Raw genomic sequence first — 23,716 nt, 5'->3', positions numbered from 1 at the left:
AATATATTGGGAACCTAGATGGAACAAAATTTGAAAGAATAAGGAAGCAGGACAGATGTAGGCAAGCTCCATTCTTCCTGAGCCAATTCTTGATTGCTGCTGTGGTCACCTGAGCACATCAGACTCCAGCTCCTTCACTCTTGCAAAATAGACTCTGACCAGTGATTCTCCAGGGAATCTCCAGGCCTTCAGTCCTAGACTGGTGCTGCCTCATTGACCCCTCTTGCGTGAAGGCCCCAGCCACTTGGAGTGAGCAGGTACTGGTTGCTGTGGTTCTCCAGTCTGCAGATGGCTATTATGGGACTATATAGCTTTTGGTTTATAAGCCAATTTAATAAATCTCCATTTTATAATGATACACATATAAAATACATATATAATCTCAGGATAGTTTATATATTTATAAAATCATGTTGCTTCTGTTTCTTTAGAGAATCCTGGCTACTAAAACAGATTTAAAGATTCAAAATTCACAAAAGAGAAGACAAAATGGGAGAGAAACATTTTTTTGAAGAAGAAATGACTTTGTATTTCTCAGAACTAATAAGACACTGAGTCATATATTTAAGATGTCCAGGACATCTCGTGAGTAAAAAGAAATGAATCTTGGTATTTGGAACTGTGAAGTTTCACCAAGAAATATTTTTTTAAGTGGTAAATAAAAGGAAAGATGGATATGTGAAATCATTACATTGAATGATGTTTTACTCGCAAAAGTTGAAACCAATATTTTGAATAAATCTTTCAAATTACTGTGAGAGAAAAGTCAACCAAGAATTTCAGGTCTGGTTAAATAAGGGTGAAGTGATGATTTTTCAGATCAAACAGAACAGTTTAAAAATCACAAGACTCTAAGACTTTTCTAAAGGATATATGTCAGGAAAAAAATAACCTCAAGGGAATATAAGATTCAAGAAATGATAAACAAAGGAAATTTGCAAACTTATGAGTAAACCTGTGTAGAAAAACAATAACACGTGTTTTACTTTTAGAGTTAAATAAACAAGACAAAGCTAAAATTCAGGACAACTAAGTCAGAAAGCAATAAAATTAAAGTAATCAAATTAAATTTTTCTAAAATCCTTATAGTGTTGGGAGGATATAAAATATGGATTAGACTTTGCTAAGTTAAATTTGTTTATTTAAATGCATATAACCTAAAAGAATACTCATAGCATAGTATAATCTCTAAGTTATGGAGAATAATGAAATAAAGATAAAATTTTGATCATCTCTTGAAAGTCATGCCTCATTTGGCAGGATTAGCAGCATTATGTGCAATACTTATGGTTTGTATATGTCAATGCAAGGATTCAAGAACCAAATATGATAAAAAGTAATTCTATAAGTATTATGGTTTATCACTTTTTTCTATTGACTTCAAATTCTTTAAGTATCTTAACCAAATACAGAATTAGTTAATGAAAGGAATCATCAATCTTTCAGTGAAGAAATAAAATATTGCTGTTACCTAATATATAAATATCTGATCAACTCAATAGATGCAGAAGAAGTATTTGACAAAATACAGCACCCCTTCATGTTCATTCCCCAACATTGTAAAAGCTATATATGCTTAACTCAAAGTCAACATCATTCTAAATGGAGCAAAATTGAAAGCATTCCCTCTAACATCTGAAACAAGACTAGGATGCCCTCTTTCACCACTTCTATTCAACATTGTCCTTGAAAATCTAGCCAGAGCAATTAGACAAGAGAAAAAATTAAATGGATACAAATAGGAAAAGAAAAACTCTCACTATTTGCTGATGACATGATTCTATATTTAGAAGATCTAAAAAATTCTACCAGAACACTTTTAGAACTAATAAATGAATTCAGCAAAGCAGCAAGATATTAAATCTTCACCCATAAATCAAACATACTCCTATACATCAGTGATGAATTCATTGAAAGAGAAATTAGGAAAACTACCCCATTCACAATAGGCTCAAAAAAAAAAAAAAAAACCTTGGGAACCAATTGAACAAAAAAGGTGACAGGATGACAGAATGCTAAAGAACTTGAAGATGGCCTTAGAAGATGGAAAGACCTCTCATGCTCCTTGATAGGCAGAATTAAAATGGCCATACTACCAAAAGCATTATACAGATTTAATGCAATTCCTATTAAAATCCTAATGACAGTCTTCATATAACTAGAAAAGCAATCATGAAATTCATTTAGAAAAATTAGAGATCCAGAATAGCCAAAGCAATCCTTAGCAAGAAGAGTGAAGCAGGAGGCATCACTGGACCTTAAACTATACAACAGAGCCATATTAACAAAAACTGCACGGTATTGGCACCAAAACAGACATGTAGACCAATGGTACAGAATAGAAGACACAGTGACAAACCCACATAAATACAGTTATCTCATACTAGACAAAGGCACCAAAAACATTCACTGGAGAAAAGATAGTCTATTTAACAAATGATGCTGGGAAACTTGGAAATCCACGTGTGAAAAAGTAAAATTAAACCCATCTTTCACCTTGCATGAAATTCAACTCAATGTAGATCAAAGACTTAGGCAATAGAACAGAGATTCTGTGCCTAATAGAAGCGAAAGTAGGCCCAAATCTTCACCATGTCAGCCCAGGAACTGACTTCCTTAACAAGCCTCCTAAAGTGCAAGAAGTAAAATCAAGAATCAATAAATGAGATGGATTCAAACTAAAAAGGTTGTTTTCAGGAATGGAAACAATAACATGAAGAGAGGGCCTACAAAATGGGAGAAAATCTTTACCACACATACCTCAGAGCATTAATCTCCAGGATACATAAAGAACTAAAAAAACCCTTAACACCAAAAAAACCAAATAACCCAATCAATAAATGGGCTAAGAAACTGAACAGACACTTCACAGAAGAAATACAATCAATCAACAAATACATGAAAAAACGTTCAACACCTCTTGCAATTAGAGAAATGCAAATCAAAATTACTCTAAGATTTCATCTCACTCTAGTTGGAATGGCACTTATCAAGAATATAAGCAACAATAAATGTTGGCAAAGATGTGGAGACATTGCTGGTGGGACTGCAAATTGGTGCAACCATTATGGAAAGCAACATGGAGATTCCTCAGAAAACTGAGAATGGAATCACCATTTGACCCAGCTATCCCACTCCTCAGTTTATACCCAAAGGACTTAAAATCAGCATATTATAGTACAGTGACAAAGCCAAATCAATGTTTATAGCAGCTCAACTATGGAACCAACCTAGGTACCCCTCAACAGGTGAATGGAAAAAGAAAATGTGATTATATATAGATACAGATATAGATATACACATTCAATGGAATATTAATCAGCCTTAAAAAGAATGAAATTATGGCATTTTCCAGTAAGTGGATGGAACCAGAGAATATCATGCTAAGAGAAATAAGCAAATCCCCAAAATATCAAAGGCAGAATGTTTTCTCTGTTATGCAGATGCTAATTCACAATAAGGGCAAGTGGAGGTAGGGAAGAATAGAGTTACCTTGGATTAGGTAGATGGGAGTGAAGGGAGGCAAGGGGGTGTGGAGGTAGGAAGTAGAATGAACAGACATTATTATCCTATGTACATATGTGACTTTACAACCAATGATTCTATATCATGTACAACTAGAAGAATGAGAAATTATACTCCATTTATGTATAATATGTCAATGTGCATTCAACTGTCATTTATAACTAAATAGAATTTTTAAAAGGAAAGAAAAATAAAATTATAAAAATGCAAGAAAAAAATGGAAAGTACAAAAATATGTTGGACATATCAGCAATAATCAAGTTTCATAATGTTTCAGATCATCATCATATAGATCATGTTCTTACTACCCCACAGTTAAGTTAGAAGTAAAATTGCAAGTGTTAAGAAGGAGGAAGACAAGAACAGCAAGTAGAGCCAGGAGTGGTGACACATGCCTGTAATCCCAGCAAGCCAGAAGGCAGAGGCAAGAGGATCATAAGTTTAAGGTCAGCCTCAGCAACTTAGCGAAACCTTGTCTCAAAAATTTAAAAATTGATTGGGGATGTAGTTCAGTGACAAAGTGTCCCTAGGTTCAAACCTCAGTGCACACAAAACAAAATTAAAGCAAACACAAAATCAAACAAACACATACACACACACACCAAAAAAAAAAAAAGAGGTAAAATAAGAAGGATGAAAACAGAAAAAAAATAGAAGTTAAAGGAATACACTTCTAAAATAGCTCATGTAAAAATGGAAATTAATGAAAGTAAAGAAATACTGAAAACTTGAAGAATGATGATAAAGAGTAAATTGAAACTTTGAAGGAAAAGTACATACATATACCTGCACATGACAAAAATAGGTTAAGGAATTAACTTAGGAAAAATGGTTTATTTAAAAGTTGGCAGAAGAAAACAATATCATGGAAACCAGAAGTAGATGATTAAAAAAAAAATGGCAACAGAAAACAAAGATACAATAGAAAGTATTCATAAAGTAAAAATCCATTTTTAATAAACTGAGCATCTCTAAAAATATTGTTTTTAAAAAAATAGGCAGAAATTAAGGAATGAAAAGTAATAAATTCAAAGGTAAGAAAATATTATAAACAAAATACAATTAAATATAAAACACAGTAGAAAGGAAAAGTCTCAGAATTGTATGAATTATTAAACTGACTTAAGAAGAGAGAAAATCTGAGTATTCCTAATAACACTTTTTTAAGTCAGTTGTTTATTGTCTCCTTTCAAAGAAAACATACCCAGAGCAGCATTTTACAAGTAAGTTCTTACAAACTGTCAGGGAATCAATAGCCTCACTACACTGCTAAGGAGAGGAAGAGAAGAAACGTTCTCCAAATCATTTTGTAAATCTAACCTTTGACAGTAACCTCAGACAAATAGGTACCAGGAAAGAAAAATAACAGGCTACTCCTAACCATATATAAATATATTTATATTTAACTAATATAACTAACCAAACACAGTGAAGAATACCCAGGAAAGTAAACACATTATGACCACATTATGTTTATCTCAAGGAAGGTAATGTTGGTTGAACATTAGAAACCAAAAATGTAATTCATACTGTGACATTTTCAGTCAAAAGAGAGAAAAAAATACCTATATATTTGTCTAGTGAAAGCATTCTACAAAATTTAAGAAAAACTTTTTAAAAACTAGGAATCAAAGACACTCTAAGACCTCTTTTAAATCTGTATAAAGGTCATCCACCAAAAAAAAAAAAGATAGAAAGAAAAAAAAGAAATTAAACAGCAACCATTGTATTTAATGGTGAAATTTTAAAATCCTGCCCAAAATGTTCACTATCATGTCTATACATTATCTTTGATGTTTATTAAAAATGGATTTTTACTTTATTAATCCTTTCTATTGTATCTTTGTTTTCTGTTGCCATGTTTTAAATCATCTACTTCTGGTTTCCATGATATTGTTTTCTTCTGCCAACTTTTAAATAAACCATTTTTCCTAAGCAATTCCTTAACCTATTTTTGTCATGTGCAGGTATATGTATGTACTTTTCCTTTTAAGTTTCAATAAGTCAGCCCAATAATAAAAAATAGAACATACAAATAGTTTGTAAATGAAAAAATAAAATTTCCATGATAAGGTTAATATGTACTTAATAAAATTTCAAATTATTGAAACTAATAAATGTACATTTGTTTTTTTTTTTTTGTACTGGGAATTGAACCCAGAGGCACTTAACCACTGAGCCATATTACCAGCCCTTTTTATATATTTTATTAGAGACAGGGCCTTGCTGAGTTGCTTAGGGCCTTGCTAAGTTGCTAAGGCTGGGTTTGTACTCACTGCTTTTTAATATAACAAATTTTGAATGAAATTTTAAAATCTATCCTTTACAAATCCAAAAAGAGAATATCTAGGAATAAAGGATTTGTACATCTTAGCTTTATGAAGTAAGTACAAATATATTTCTAATGCAATTCCAGTGAAAATCTCAACAGAATATTTCACAGAACTGGACAGAAGGGTTCTAAACTTTCTAATAGAAAGGATTAAGAAGATGATGAAAAGACTTGCCCTACACATTATTGAGATTTATTACAAAACTATAGCAGTTTTAGAACTATGGTGTTTTTCCTGGGTTTGACAATAGGTCAATGAAATAAGAGCCTAGAAATAGACTCAAGCACATATGGAGATTTAATATATACCAGAGCTAGTACTGCACATCTTTAGGGAATGGATGGAGTTTTAAATAAATTATGTGAAATACTACAAATCCATAGAGAAAGCAAAATAAAATTCTTTACTTGGAATTTACATGAAAATTTATTCCAAAATTTTAACATGAAGAGTTAAAGACTTTTCAGAAATGTGCACAAATACCCTTGACATGAAAAATGTGTTATGTACCAATTTGAAAGGAAAAACAATGATACACATTCAACTATATTGAAATTTAAAAACATTTGTTTATCCAGAAAAAAACCATAACAATCCCCAAGCATAATACATTTTCTGTACATATGACAAACAAAACCCCAAAAGTATCTAGAATATGTAGAAAACAAAAATATAAAATCATTAATCAGTAAGATAAAGACAAACAACCCAATAGATAAAATGTGAACAACCATTTCCCAGAAGAGGAAATGGGAATGCCAAATAAACATATGAAAAGATGCTCAGTCTCTTTAGTGAGCAAGGAAATGCAGATGAAAATCTCAAGGAGATCCATTTTACACCTGCCTGACTGGCAAGACATGAAAAGGATGACAACCCTCTTGACATGTGCAGGAGGATATAAAACCCCATGAATTTTCATGTTCCACTGGAGGGGGTTATCATTTGATATCACTTTGGAAAACAAGTTGGTATTGCTTAGCAGAGTTGAATACAGGATATTTTACAAAAAAGAACTCTCAGTATAAGCCTTCAGAAAACTCTTACACATGTATACCAAGAGACCTAAGAAAATGTTCACAACATCATCATCCAGAACAGCAAAAATCCCCAAACAGCCCATATATCCATCAACAAGGTGATGGAGAAATAAATTGTGATTTACTCACACAATGCAATTCTGTACCAAAGTGAGCATGACTGAATCAATTATATTCAACATGGAGGAATCTCAAATCCACAATGTGAAATGAAAAACAGATTTCAGAAAAATACATACAACATGATCCCATTTGTATGGGAAATGGACAGAAACAGACAAAGCTAAACGTACGTTATTGGGGATATAAAGAAAAGTAAGGAAATGATTATTGCCAAATTTGGATGCAACCACTTTGATAAGGGGAAAGAATAGACACGGGGAAGAATACACACTTACTAGGTGCTATTTTTATAACCTGGATGGTAAAAATAGAGATGTTCACTTAATTGTTATTTAAACCATACATATGCTCTTGTCGATATACATATCTTTGTACATTTAATAGATCTCATAATTATGTATAATGAAAAAGGGTTATCTCAGCAATATAGGTGCCTGAATACAAATATTTATTAATTCATTATGCAGATAACACAAAGTTTAGCAGGCTAGAACAAGAAGTTATTCTTTCTGAGAAAATGATGATGGTAAATACTTTCAAAGTGTGGAAATAAAAATTTTAATTACACCAGGGAGCTGAAGTAGAGAAATTATATATGTAATAGTATAGAATGAAAGCTCATATCAGTTATTGAGTCTTAGATTTTAGGGATCTGGTAAGTCTCTTTCTTTGGGCACTTGAGTGACTAGAATAGGTGAATGGTTATAGAAGTGGCAAAAAATAGGAAGAGATATAAGTACAGATGCTCAACAGCTTCCATGTGCTAAGTGCAAATCCTGACTGCTTCACTTGTAATTTTGCTTTTAACCTTCAAAACAAATTGGCAAGATGAGTACTGTTTGGCCCTTACACAAGAATGCATTCAGCCATTAAACAAGAACTGAATATACTGAAATGGAAACAATAGTGATGATTCTAGAATCACAGATGTCTGTGAACTAGACTAAGAAGGTCCCTACTCCCTTGCAGCTTTATACTCAGGTAGAAGAAAGATTATTGAGTAAACAAAAAATCAGAGTATGTTGGGGCTGCTCTTACCTCAGATGATCTCTCCTAGAAGGTAACATTGGACCCAGACAAAGCGACAAGAAGGAAGCAGGCTTACAAAAGTCTGGGCAGGGATGCTGAAAGCTGAGGAACACCAAATATGGAAAAACCAAGGAGAAAACAAGTTGTGTGTGTTTGACCAGGCTGACCAGCTCAGGCTGAGCCATGGGCTGAGATTAGGGAAAAAGGTGGAGATGGTGAAGGTCATGGTTAGATGTTTGGATATTTTTCTAAAGCACTGAAATCCCAGGCAAATTATCTGATACATATTTTATCAGCAGCAACTTGAGTGTTTGTTTAAAAGAACTATGGAAACCATTAGAAGGTTATTTCAGGACAAGAGAGAGCGGTAGCAATAATACCTTGAGAGAGCTTGTTTGGAGGTATATTTTAAAGGTGGAAGGAACGAACCTACTGATGGGGCTCCTAAGTGTGGAACAGGAACTATGGACTGCAGGGTAATGCCATTTACAGAGATGAGAGACTGGGGAAGTGAAATTTAAGGAGATGAAAATTGAAACATGCATGAACAAACACAGGATGCAAGTCTTTTCCTTTCTTCTTGGTGTCTCCTAGGAAGGAATCAACAGCCATCTTTAATGATCATCCTAGCTGGGTAACATTAATGGAGAATTTACTAAGGGTTTGGGTAAGGAATAGGGGTCAGCACTAAGCTATTGGTGTTATTAGACTCGTTTAATCAAAGGTAAAATAATGAAGCATCAAGCTTCTTCACTTGATCTTCACTGGATCTCGTGGCTAGTCCATGGCAGAGGTAGTTTGCATCCAGGCAATCTGGTCCCATGTTCTTCACTCCTGGCCACTTCACTACACAATGTCACCGTTTCCTTAGCACACCTGTGATGGGACTGACCCTCATCCATAATAAAAGGTGAATGGACTAGTTCAGCAAACTAAGAGCTGATAACCAACTCTTCTGTTGTCATAAATGCATTTTTGGAGTCACAGCATCAAAAATGTTCAGTTGGATTTAGAACATATTAGCCTACATTCTGCAGGACAGTCCTTGGTAGACCTGTAAACTATATCATAAAAAAACAAGAAGTTCAGCAAACTGAGTCGAATAAATCTAAACATTATTTTTTACTAGAGGATGTCATGAGTCTAGAACATCTAAGAGAAGTACAGGATGCAGTGTATCCTAACCATATTTGATCTAGAAATCCTTAAGATATGCATTTTTTTTCTTGTTTGGCATGCTATCAGGGAGCATAACTCATAGACCCACCTGAATCAGTCCACCACTTCCTCCTGGGCAGATCGGGAAACCCATGCATTAAGAACTTTGCCCAAACTCAAGGGGTAAAACATGAGTTGATGGTTCTGCTTATGGTAAATTTTGATCCCCCGAAATAGTCTGGTCCAATCTTTTCTTACATAGATGAGGATATAAGGATTGCTGGTTTTTCATTTGTTCAGCAACAGTATATGACCAGCATGGTCTTTTACAAATCCCACTTACTATACTGTCATTTTTTCAATTATATTTCTCTCAATATAGGAATTCAGAACCCAAACAGATGCCCCATTATGGCTTGGCCAGGGCCCAGTAGCAAACGGCAGGTAGCAAGAGAGAAAAGGCCTTCTAATATCACCTCCACTCTCTCTCTCTAGCTCTCTCAAGCTCAAAACAGGCCTCCTTCAGAGCACTTGCGTCACCAGACAAATGTGCATTCACCTGCAGAATAGGTGTGAGTATTTTTGTAGAACCTTCCATTTTAAGGAAAAAAGAACATGAGAATGAGAACCCATTCAACTTATAGCCCACACTGCCCAGCTTTCCTAGCTAGAGCAAACAACTCTGTATTTGATGCCTCTTATTCTCACCAATATTAAAATTTTTGCTCTGAAAAAAAATAAAGAATAACAAGCACACTGCTGAACTTTGTTTCCTAACATCCTTCTTGAACTCACAATACTCATTTCTACTCATGACCAGAACTTTCTAGTGCACACTGCATGATGAAAAGCACTGATCTTGCTTACAGTCTTGGGGAGCAGCCAACAGGACAGCAAGCAAGGGGTGTTACTATGTGCTCTCTGTGTGTACTAACTAGCTGAAGTACTTTAAGTCAGTCCAAGAAAACCAGCACTCTGAAGACTAGTAGGGCACTGAGATTCTAAGTCTGTGCATCTTCAGTGAGATGTGAATTTTAAGAACAAACAATATGGGGCTAGGGATGTGGCTCAAGTGAGGCACTGGGTTCGATTCTCAGCACCACATAGAAACAAAATAAAGATATTGTGTTCACCTAAAAACTAAAAAATAAATATATTTGAAAAAAAAAATACATAATCACCCAACTTCGCTATATTTCTGCTGCTGAGCTAGGAGCTAGTGCATGCCCATCTCTTCATTTTCAACAACTGTCCAGTATCGACAAGTCCAATATTGTCTGTTATCTTAGAGATGAGGAAATTAAAGCCCAGAATTTTTATAGGAATGCTACAATTCCTTCATCTTAAGATGAGAAAACTAATTTCACAGGATGTGCATGTAAGTATTTACCATGGAATTTGGATTTTATTTTATGATCTACATACACGTTTTCTTTGTATGAGATACTCTTAGGCTAGAAAATTTTTTCACCAAGACTCTAAACCAAATGAAAATCAGATAAACGGGGCTCTTTTTAAGTACTTACAGCCAAAGAACTCAGTACTTATATCCGGAAAACTTAGTCATTAAAAAAATAACACATAAATTGAAAGAAAAAAAAATTATTTCACTCTGAAGTAGTCACATTACTTACCATTGAGATGTGTATAGGTAGGTACTTGCCAATTTCATAGATTTTGGAATGAGATTAGATACTGCCACCTTCCTGTCATTTTTTTGCTTTACATTTATGTGATACTCGCGACATATCATAGCAACCACTGAAAACCTGGATTTGTAGATGACATCATTGAAAGGAATACAGCTGATCTGTTGTTGAAACCGCATTACCTCAAGCTAGTACAAGGTGCTCAACAGATGTCAAGTATTAGTTTTGTTTTCCCCAAATATTTGAAGTATCTCATGTACGTACACATATTCGCTGCAGTGCCTGGGAACTTTCCTAGACAGTTTAAAGACCACAGCCTCAGGCAATGAGGACTTACACAAAGATTTGAAGCAGAATGGCATGATCAGATGTACATTCTGCAAAGAGCATCCTGGCCACTGGCTGGAGAAAGGATGGAGATGTCAAGAATGGAGAGAAAGAGAATGTTCTAGCAATGATTTCAGCACTTCAAGAGCAAATTGAGCAATACTAAGCCACAGTAAAGCTCTGAAAACAGCCTCTTTAATTGGATTATTAGAGAAGATTTTTTTATTTAAAAAGCCACTTATATACTATCAAAGTATGAATAAAGATAAGGGGTGGGGGGGGAGGAAGATATTACTTAAAGTCATTTCATTGTACCCTTGTGAAATATGCATTGTCATTGTCAATACAGCGATTTTGCTAGATAGTACATCTTAACTGGCGTTGGAATAGAAGGTTGGGGTAGATGAAAGATACAAAAATATTTTGATAAATGAACCATCATTATGTGAGATGTTAACTTTGGGGAAAATCAGATGCATATATGAAAATACTTTGTATTATCTTTAAATTCCACTCCTCTATAAAAATATATCAAAACAGAAGTTTAAAATGCAAAAATAAAAACTATACAAACAAAGAAAAAGTTGAATTTCTCATTGAAAAATATCTCTCTGTACTTGGAGCTATGAAGAATCAGACATCACAAATACGGCTCCTCAATTCTTGGTTCTTAAAGAACCCTATAATAGTGACCTATTATTAATCATGATGCAACCAAATAAATGGTAACTTGAAAGTTATAAATATTTCAGTGTATTCTTTCTGGTGGTCAAAACGCATTTTTGAAATTCATGAAGATATGAGCTACTTTTAATGGCTCTATTAGGGACCTGGGATGCCTGCCTATTAATTGGTTAGTAAATTATTTAACTGGATTCATCTCTCCATTCAATTGTAAAATAAACTCATTTCTTAGATTGCATAAGGAATCTTATCAACTTCCTAAAATCTCTTCTTATCAAAAAGAGAATTACACATCTAACCACAACTGTTGACATCTGCTCCTTTCAACTCAGTTCAGCCTGAATGGTGAATATAGGTTTTTGTTTATATGGATATTTCTAAAGATATCAATATATTTAGAACCTGGGAACATTCTACCTCTGAACTATATCCCCAGCCTTTGTTATTAATTTTATTTTATTTTATTTTTCCCTCACATCATCAAACCTGTATTCTGTATAAAGAAGGGGGTCTCCTTCCATCTTCCGTGCAATTCCCTTCTCCCTCCTATTCCCTCCCACCTCTCTTCCCTATCTAGAGGTAATTTTCTTCTCATGCTCTTTCTCCCTACTCCATTTTGATTCACCTCCCTTATATCAGAGAAGACATTTGGCATTTGTTTTTTTGGGATTGGCTAACTTCACTTAGCATAATCTGCTCTAATGCCAACCATTTCCCAGCAAATGCCATGATCTTGTTATTTTTTAGTCCCAAGTAATATTCCATTGTGTATAAATGCCACATTTTTTTAATCTATTCATCCATTGAAGGGCATATAGTTGGCTCCACAGTCTAGCTATTGTGAATTGTGCTGCTATAAACATTGATATGGCTGTGTCCATGTAGTACACCGTTTTATAGTCCTAGAAGAGGTATTGCTGAGTCAAATGGTGGTTCCATTCCCAATTTTCCAAGGAATCTCCATATTGCTTTCCAAATTGGCTGCACCAATTTGCAGTCCCACCAGCAATGTATGAGTGTACCTTTTTCCCCACAGCCTTGTCAGCACTTGTTGTTGTCTGACTTCATAATGGCTGCCATTCTTACTGGAGTGAGATGGTATCTTAGAGTAGTGTTAATTTGCATTTCTCTGATTGCTAGAGATGGTGAGCATTTTTTCATGTATTTGTTGATTGATTGTATATCCTCTTCTAAGAAGTGTCTGTTCAGATTCTTGGCCCATTTGTTGATTGGGTTATTTGTTTTTTTGTTGTTTAACTTTTTGAGTTATTTCTATACCCTAGAGATTAGAGCTCTATTTGATGTGTGAGGGGTAAAATTTGTTCCCAGGATGTAGGCTCCCTATTCACCTCGCATATTATTTCTCTTGCTGAGAAAAAAATCTTTTTAGTTTGAATTCATCCCATTTATTGATTCTTGGTTTTAATTCTTGTGTTACAGGTGTCTTATTAAGGAACGTGGGGCCTAACCCCATGTGATGGATATTTGGGCCAACTTTTTCTTCTATTAGATGCAGAGTCTCTGGTTTGATTCCTAGCTCCTTGATCCAATTTGAGTTAACTTTTGTACATGGTGAGAGAAAAGGATTCAATTTCATTTTGTTGCATGTGGATTTCCAGTTCTCCCAGGACCATTTGTTAAAGAAGATATCCTTTCTCCATTGCATGCTTTTAGTACCTTTGTCTAATATAAGGTAGTTGTAATTTTGTGGGTTGGTCTCTACCATTGAAATATAGGAAAAGAAAAACTTAAACTAGCACTATGTGCTGATGATATGATCCTATACCTAGCAGACCCAAAAAGTTCTATCAAGAAACTTCTAGAACTAGTAAATGAATTCAGCAACGTGGCAGGATACAAAATCAATACCTATAAATCAAAGGCATTCTTGTATATCAGTGACAACTCCTCTGAAATGGAAATGATGAAAACTATCCCATTCATATTATCCTAAAAAAATAAAATAAAATACGTGGGAGTCAACTTAACAAAAGAGGGAAAGATCTATACAATGAAAACTATAGAACCCTAAAGAGAGAAATAGAAGAAAACCTTAGAAGATGGAAAGATATACCTTGCTCATAGATAGACATAATTAATATTATTAATATGGCCATATTACCAAAAGCACTCTACAAATTCAATGCAATTCCGGTCAAAATCCCAAAGGCATTCCTCACAGAAATAGAAAAAAGCAATTATAAATTTCATCTGGAAAAATAAGAGACCCAGAATAACTAAAGCAATTCTAAGCAGGAAGAGTGAAACAGATGCTATCACTATACCAGATCTTAAACTATACTAGAGAGCAATAGTAACAAAAACAACATGGTACTGGCACCAAAACAGGCTATTATTATTTTTATGATAAATAATAATAATAATAGAAGTCTATTTTCAAAGCAAGATATTTAAAAAATGCAAATGACTCAGCTTGGAATGGAGGATTGCGCATAACTAATTTGCACAACAGCTTGCTGATGTGCACAAAACCACCAGCAAATTGTCAGCATATACTTAGCTTGCACTGGCAGATATTAAGAATAAACTCCCCCACCGGACCCAGCACCACCCCTCTTACTGCAGCCTTGGGCATAAACAAACTAGATTGGTCCAAAGTTAGCCCATATCTGCTTCTTAACATAATGTCCATATATTTTTATTGGTTGCTCAAAACATTACAATGATCTTGACATATCATATTCATACATTTGGTTCAAGTGGGTTATGAATTCTCAATTTTACCATGTGTACAGATTTCAGGATCACATTGGCCATATTTTTTAAAATTTTTATTCTAATTTGTTATATATGACAGCAGAATGCATTACAATTCATATTACACATATACAGCACAATTTTTCAAATATCTGGTTGTATATAAGGTATATTCACATCATTCAGATCTTCATACATGTACATAGTGAATGAGATGGACATCATTACCCTATCTTTTTTACCCCAATGCTCCTTCTCTTCCTCTCTCACCCCTTTGCACTATCTAGATTTCATCTAATCCTCCCATGCTCCCACTCCAAACCCCACAATGAATCAGCCTCCTAATATCAGAGAAAACATTCGGCATTTGTTTTTTGGGGATTGGCTTACTTCACTTAGCATTATCTTCTCCCAATCTATCCATTTACCTGCAAATGCCATGATTTTATTCTCTTTTATTGCTGAGTAATATTCCATTGTGTATATTTGCTACATTTTCTTTATCCATTCATCTACTAAAGGACATCTATGTTGGTTCCATAGTTTAGCTATTGTGAATTGTGCCGCTATAAACATTGATATGGTTGTGTCTCTGTAGTATGCTGTTTTAAAGTCCTTTTGGTATAGACAAAGGAGAAAGTTGGGTCAAAAGATGGTTCCATTCCCAGTTTTCCAAGGAATCACCATACTGCTTTCCATTTTGGCTGCACCAATTTGAAGTCCCACCAGCAGTGTATGAGTGTGCTTTTTTCCCCATAGCCTCATCAACTTATTGATGTTTGTATTCTTAATAGCTGTCATTCTGACTGGAGTGAGACGAAATCTTAGTTTTGATTTGCATCTCTCTAATTGCTAGAGATGTTCAACATTTTTTCATGAATTTTTTGATTGATTTTATATCCTCCTCTGAGAAGTGTCTGTTCATGTCCTTGCCCATTTATTGATTGGGTTGTTGTTTTGGTGTTTAGCTTTTTGAGTTCTTTATACACCCTAAAGTTTAGTGCTCTGATGTGCAAGTGGTAAAAATTTGCTCCCAAACTGTAGGCTCTCTATTCACCTCACTGATTGTTTCTTTTGCTGAGAAGAAACTTTTTAGTTTGAATCCATCCCATTTATTGATTCTTGATTTTAATTCTTGCACTATAGGAGTCTTATTAAGGAAGTTAGGGCCTAATCCGACATGATGGAAATTTGGGCCTACTTTTTCTTCTATTAGATGCAGGATCTCTGGTTTAGTTCCCAGGTCCTTGCTCCACTTTGAGTTTTGTGCATGGCAAGAGATAGGGGTTAATTTCAATTTGTTGCACATGGATTTCAAATTTTCCCAGCACCATTTGTTGAAGAGGCTATCTTTTCTCCAATGTACTTTTGGACATCTTTGTCTAACATAAGATAAATGTAATTATGTGGGTTAGTCTCTGTGTCCTCTATTCTGTACCATTGGTCTACCATACCAGTCTGTTTTGGTGCCAATACCCTCTGTTTTTGTTACTATTGCTCTGTAGTATAGTTTAAGGTCTGGTAGAATGATGCCACCTGCTCCACTCTTCCTGTTAAGGACTGCTTTAGCTATTCTGGGTCTCTTATTTTTCCAGATGAATTTCATGATTGCATTTTCTATTTCTATGAGGAATACCATTGGTATTTTGATTGGAAGGAATTGCATTAAATCTGTATAGTGCTTTTGGCAGTATGGTCACTTTGACTCTTGCCTATCCAAGAGTAAGGTATATTTTTCCATCTTCTAAGTTTTTCTTTGATTTCTTTCTTTAGTGTTCTGTAGTTTTCATAGTAAAGGATTTTCACCTCTTTTGTTTGGTTGATTCCCACGTATTTTTTTTTAGGCTATTGTGAATGGAGTGGTTTTCCTCATTTCCCTTTCAGAGGTTTTTATCACTGATATACAGAAATGCTTTTGATTTATGGGTGTTGATTTTATATGCTTCTACTTTGATGAATTCATTTACTAGTTGTAAAAGTTTTCTGGTGGAATTTTTTCAGACTTCTAGGTATAGAATCACATTGTCCACAAATAGTGCTAACTTGAGTTCTTCTTATTCCTATCTGTGTCCTTTTAATTTCTTTCATCTAATTCAATTTCATTGATTTCAGCTCTGATTTTAATTATTTCCTGTTTTCTACTGCTTTTGGTATTGATTTTTCTTCTTTTACTAGAAAGTGTAACGTTAGGCCACTTATTTGTTGACTTTTTCTTCTTTTAAGGAATGAACTCCATGCAATGAACTTTCCTCTGAGTCCTGCCTTCATAGTGTCCCACAGATTTCAATATGATTTATCAGTGTTCTCATTTATCTCTAAGAATGTTTTAATCTCCTCCTTGATGTCTTTTGAAACCCCTTATTCATTCAGTAGCATATTATTTAGTCTCTAGGTGTAGGAGTAGTTTTTATTTTTTATTTTGTCATTGATTTCTAATTCCATTCCATAAAATTTCCTGAGAAAATACAGGGTACTACCTCTATTTTTTTGTATTTGGTAAGAGTTATTTTGTGGTATAATATATGGTCTATTTTAGAGAAGGATTCATGTGCTGCTGAGAAGAAAGTGTATTTGCTGGTTGAAGGATGAAATATTTTATATATATATTTCAGTTAAGTCTAAGTTGATTGTATTATTGAGTTCTATAGTTTCTTTGTCCAGCTTTTGTTTGGAAGATCTAACCAGTGCTGAAAGAGGTGTGTTAAAGTCACCCAAAATTATTGTATTGTGGTCAATTTGACTCTTGAACTTGAGAAGTATTTGTTATTAGGTTATTCATTCCTTTGGTTTAGAATTCTATTCCTTCCCCTATCCCAATAACTCTTAAATTTGGTCTTTTTTATGCAATCCCATATTTCTTGAATGTTCTACTCATGGTTTCTTACCATTTTCAGGATTATATATTTTGTCTTCATTGTCTTACGTCCTGTCTTCCAAGTGGTCTAATCTGTTGGTGATGCCTTCAAGTGAACTTTTAATTTGGTTTATTGTTTCTTTCATTTCAAGGATTTGTGTTTGATTTTTTGTTTGTTTTTAGAACCTCTATTTCCCTATTGAAGTAATTTTTTGCTTCCTGTATTTGTTTATATAGTTCTTTATCTAAATGATCTTTTGCTGCCTGAATTTGCTCTTTTATAGCATCCTTTAATTCACAGAACATTTTAATTATGTATATCCTGAAATCCTTCTCTGTTATTTCTTCTGTTGTGCTGGCCATGGGTTCTAATAATATGGCATCTTAATTTGCTCGGGGTACTTTCCTCCCTTTTCATGTTGCTTGTGTGTCTTACCTTCTAGCACTGTGGATCCAAGGTATTACTATTTTTAACCTATAGGCTTATAGTGTCCCTGTAGGGTTCCAATATCTCTCCTAGCCAGCCAGAGTTCCAAACTGGGAGTTGCACCCACTAAAGATGGTGATAAAGGTGACCCAAGATGGAGGCGGGGATGGGGAGTCAGATCGGGTTGGGGGAGCCAGGTGATGGTGTTGGACGTGGAAGATGTGTTCAGAAAGAGTTCTGTGGCATGCAGTGTGTGGTTTCGGCTGTCTTCAGAGCCTATGTGAAGTTCCTGGGTGCAGGCAGGCTACCAAGCATAGAGGACTGTCTCTGTTGCTGCAGAGTCCCAAGATGGAGTTGACAGGGAGTCCCACATTGGTACATGGGGGTTCAACAGGAGTGGTGGCCGGAGTTCCCACATGGTGGGTACCTGCTAGGTGTCCTTCATGGGAGTGGCCTCTGGGATTTCTGCTCAGGTGGGTGCCTGAAAGATCTGCGTGGATGCTGATGCTGATGGCACTACTAAGGGCACCCAGTAGTCCTCTTTGGTCAAATAGTTGGAAGACCTACTCTGAAACTAAAACCTGGAGCCCTGGACTAGCACAATGGCCGTGATTCCTGCACAGGAGCAGAAATATCACTCACAGAGAAACAGTATTCTCATTACTTGAGTCCCTCTGGCCTGCCATCTTGGATCCCATCCACATCTGCTCTTTTTCAAAGATATGCCCCTAGATTTGATTGGTTCAGGGGCCAATCACAAGGGGAATAACCTTATAACAAAACTTAGGCACTGTCAGGGAAGATTGTAACCCCATAGTACTCAGCCTATGAGGAACCAGGGAGGGACCTGCATGCTAAGGAATGGAGTGCTTGCTGAAACTAATCCAGGTGTGCCTGCTCATGAGACATTCCATCTTAAGAGACTGCTGTCTGCTTTACTTGTGTCACAGAGTCCATTCTTTGGGTTTGGGCAGGTATGCATGTGTCTCACAATTATTTCATTTTGAGACAGGGCCCTGCTAAGGACCCCAGGCTGATCTTGATATTGTGATCCTCCTGCCTTGTGATCTCCTGAGCTGAGATTACAGGTGTATATCACCATACCCAGCATTAAATATAATTAATTTGGTGACTTTTTCATATTTCCCAATTTAGAATCTTTAACCCAAGGTCAGTCTTTATAATATAGAAGTGCATTAAAAATATATTTTTTAACTTATTGGATCTTTTTAGTTAATGCATGACAATAGAATCAATCTTAATATAATTAGAAAAGCAAGAAATATATCTTGTTCTAGTTAGGATTCCATTCTTCTGGATATACACGATGGTGGAATTTATTATGATATTTTCATATGTACATAGGAAAATTAGATTCATCCTATTGTCTTTCCTTTTCCTATCTCCCCTCCCTTCTCTCCATTCCCCATTGTCTAATCTACTGAACTTCATATATAAGTACATTAATAAGACAATTCCTGCCAGTTTTTTCTCCAAATTTTATAATTAATTCCTAGATCATGATTCTAAAATCACTGTAATCATGAAATGGAAATAAAAGAACCTAAAGCCAGTGATGTCATTTGACAAGATATATTGGATTCAGCTTTTATCTGCTATGACTCAGGTTCACAGGTTCACAATGGACCCGCAAACAAGTCTCTAGAAGTACCTTGAAATTTAATTCAATGTAATTAATATAACATATTAATCAGTGTGATATCAATATGAATATATATCAATACATAATCCATCACCATCATATGAATACATGTAAGGCATTTCCTATGTATATACCATAAACAAGTATAAAAAGAAACACAGGAAAAACAGAAAACCTGCCCTCAGGAGACTGGTATCATGGTGGCATGTGACAAAGTTTTAATTTAGTGCTGACACCTGATTTGATGCAAGGGACTATGCCTTACTAAACTGTCTCCTGAGCAAGTGACACAGGACCCCGCCCAAAAGCACCTAAGATGTGTTCACAGGCTATGAGCAATTTTTCACTTTATGGATAGGGCAAGCATTCAAAGGGAAATATATTTCTAAAATAATTCCCAGAAGAGAAACTGATGCTTTATATATTGATTATTATCTTCAACTCCCAATAGTCATTTAATTTGTGCCAAAGTGTTGTACTCAATTATTATCAAAATTGTTTACTGATACCCAGTTTCAAAGACATATAGTCAATCAATATATTTAAAAATTAACTTTTCACATTTTATGGTAAAATGTTATAAAATTATATTTCTACCCAATCATTTCTTGATTATATGGTTAACCTTTTTCTATAAGTGACTATCTTTTAATAAAACCAACTTATTCAAATATTGTCTGCTGCCCATCTGATGGAGAGAAAGATGATTTTTTTGTGTTTGTTAGTGGGTTATAGGGGAGAGGCCTAGTTTTTTAAATTCTTGTTTGGTTATGTACCAGTTGCTTCATTATAAAGTACTTATTGTAAGATCTACTTACCTAGTAGGGACTAAATAAAACATCACACACATATGAACCTTTAAGTAGTACTTGACATACAATGGAGGCTCCATAACAATTAATTTCCTTTACATTTCTGTAGAAACATGGATTTTATCCCAGGAGGTTTTCTTGATTCTTAGAAAATCTGATCAATTATTCCCCCTACCAACTCTGCATTGATTGAAATAGCTTTTGTTTTTATGCTCCTCTTTATTCTGAATCATTAGAGATAACTGCCATAGCTTTGGGAATAATAGAACAAACTCCAAATGTCTATATAAAACAAAAAAACAAGTACAATTTGGTGTCACAAATCAACTCCTACACTGTGGGATTTTAAATTACTTTCTATGTAACTGTGGTTTTAAAAATCTGCACAGTTGAAAAATCAACTGCAGTTATTTTAATCACAGTTAGAATAAAGGTCATTGCACATACTCTAATATGTATGGGATCATAAAAATATATCAACAAATATTAGCAACTATTTTGTGCGACCTTACTGTCACGGTTGTATGTTTAAAATTGTATCCTCAGAGTATTGGAGGACAAAACATTGCACAGAATATTGGACAAAACCAATATGCAGGAACTGTAACACTTAAGCTATTTGAATTCTGAAATATTTTTTGAGACAATTTCATTTCTCCAATTCCCAAAAACGTAGTCCATACTCCTTGAAATTAAGGTATTTACTGGTTCAGGAGAAATGTGGAATCTCTATTTATTAACTAAAAAGGACAGGAAAGGAGGAAGAGGATGAGGGTGAGTAAGCCCTTAGTAAGCTATGAAGAGTTTACAAAGGGAGAAGCCTAATAGGTCACAGTATCTGAGCCACTGAGAAAGGCCAGAGACAAGGCCCAGGAGCAAACAGCATAAACTCCAAATGGACTGATCCTAAAAGTAGAGGAGCTTGTTGCCTAGCTTACAATTGGGGTTCAGAGAATACCTGGTGGCTACAGGAAAGCCAAGGCAGCGTTCCTGACTTTGGACATCTCAGGACATGGCACACTAGTGGGGACTCAAAGCTTAGGGACTGTGTCAATATAGTTCCCTCCCCCAGTGTGTCCCAAGGGAGCCCATCCCGCCCATCCCACCACCATGGTGTTATCTAAGCTTCTTCCTGGACTCACTACCTTATCAAAAGCCTGAACCATGCAAAGGAAGATCAAATAAGTTCCTTTGAAAAAGTAAGACACAGCTTGTTTTCTACCACCACCAACAGAAACAGGAGCTCATGACCAAGTTGAACTTAATTATAGAAAACGAGGTTACATTTCTGTGTATCTGCACCCTACAGTGTGAATTTTAACAGGTCACAGTGTTATTCTAGATGTTGACTTTTGAACAGTGGTGGGATGGAGAAGCAGCAGTATCCAGGAGGTATCTCAAGAGATCCAGACACCAGGTGGGAAATCAGAGCCGATGAAGGTAAGAGGCAAGAGCCTCTCACACCAGAAGCCGTCATCCCAAGAATTTCTTAGCAATTCACTGTTTTTAAATATTCAGCTCATTAGTGAGAAGAAGAGTTATGCTCCCTGAGTGGGAGAGGAGGGTGTTTGTAAACCCCATAGGAGAAAGCTCAAGTCATGCCCTGAGTGAGGCAAAATTAAATCTAATTACCTAGCTTGTTCCACTGGCTTATTAAAATATAAAGGATACAGAAAATAAAATTCTATTATCAAAACCTCAAGAGAAAAGGTAAAATATAAAAGTTTTCATGTTATTTTAAATAGGTTTTTAACAGAAATACTTAAGGAAGAAAATTATGTTTATTACATTGCATTGATTTTATTTAAGGTTTATTCTGTGAATTATAAAAAATGAAAAACATTTTGGAACCTATATAAAAACATGTTTAAACATACTCTGACTATTGGAACATGTAGAAAATTCCTAGCTTGAAGAAACTGTGCACATAATTAATGCAACAGCTTAATGTACTGAAATTGGCTATGCTGCCATGCATAGTCATATAATAAGTTACAGAGTTAAAGTTATATTGCATCCATGTTAAATTAACATACTGAAATAAGAGTAATTAGAGTTCTCCAGGTCTGGTTTTGATTTTGGTTTTGTTTTTCACATAAATGTTAACATCTGCCAAACTCACTGCTGCTTCAAGAAGCTGCAGGAGGCTGCTGTTGGAGGCTGCTGTGTGCTGTCTGCCTCATCTGATGGAGTTGGAGCTCCAAAACACCAGATCAAGTCTGTATTGTAACTGCTGGCTTAAGCTGTGAATGAGAATAGTCTACCCCACGCACTAGCCCCATGATAGTTAGATGAAGATTTACAAACCTCAAACAAGTTCCAGCTAGCTTACATCGTGAAGATAATCTTTAAGTTCCATTCTCAAGTAAGCCTAAATGAACTCTTCAAGACTCCAAATTTCAAATGGCACCTAACAGACATTGGTACTCTTGTGACAATATAGAGAGTTCTATAGGTCAGCAATTTACAAAGGTTGTTCAGAGCAGAGATCTGGCCAACGATGCTTTCTCAAGGCAACTTAAATACTTCAGAGCAAGGACAAGATTAATGAAGGGGAGGCAGTAAAGCCATGTGCAGACACACAGTTACATAATAGTGCTAACTAGTTTGGTTCTGTAACTTGAGTAAATCTCTAATACACTAATGCTCTCTCTACACAGGATTCCAATAGCTTCTTAAATCCCACCACCATCCCCCAAAATAGGTCTTAAATTTTAGTTGTCACCAAAACTGAGGACTTGGTCTTCCTTTGTGCACTTACTCTTTGCAAGGTCCCCGTGAGATGGGCATTATTTTCCCATTTTACAGATAAGCTATCTGGTGCAGGATAATATCAAATAATTTGCCTAAATGTATTTACCTAGTAATAAGAATACAGGGACAAGTATTTCTATGAAGAATATGTTCTTTTTATTACACTAGCAAGAGAGATATGGACATTTGGTGCAGTGAGAAAACCAACATACATATGTTTTTAAAAGTTTAATTGCAATCAAAAGGCATTTGGAATGCTGCAGAATCAAAGGAAGACAAAGAACCAAGATTTGACAACTGCTAAGATTCATTAGAATGAAGACTGATCCTTAAACATATTAGTAAAAATAGCCTTTCTGAGAATAGCCTTGGAACAATAACTAAATTTATTATACTAAGGGTGGGGTGGAGGTAACCCCAAAATTTCCCTGTGTTGATCTAATTTATTTTAAACTCCCTGATGCTGCTGTTATTTTTCTTCAACCTAAGGGTCTAGTAACTTACCAAGAAAAAAAAAAAACAAGAAAATCAAGTTGAAAAAATATCAGCAAAGATAGAGCTGTTTGAAGGTAATGGATGCAGGTAAAAATGGCTAAACTGACAAATTTTGAGATAAGATT

The 23,716-nt window shown here is 35.1% G+C and overlaps 1 protein-coding gene across 17 annotated transcripts in view; it reads right to left on the bottom strand.

The window, feature by feature from the left end:
- Nucleotides 1–23,716, bottom strand: part of Trpm3 (transient receptor potential cation channel subfamily M member 3) — an 819,042-nt gene that overhangs the window by 648,965 nt on the left and 146,361 nt on the right. The window lies entirely within an intron of this gene.

This window comes from Ictidomys tridecemlineatus, chromosome 4 (genome assembly GCF_052094955.1).
Source record: "Ictidomys tridecemlineatus isolate mIctTri1 chromosome 4, mIctTri1.hap1, whole genome shotgun sequence".
NCBI lineage: Eukaryota > Metazoa > Chordata > Mammalia > Rodentia > Sciuridae > Ictidomys > Ictidomys tridecemlineatus.
This window is presented reverse-complemented; position numbering and strand designations above follow the sequence as displayed.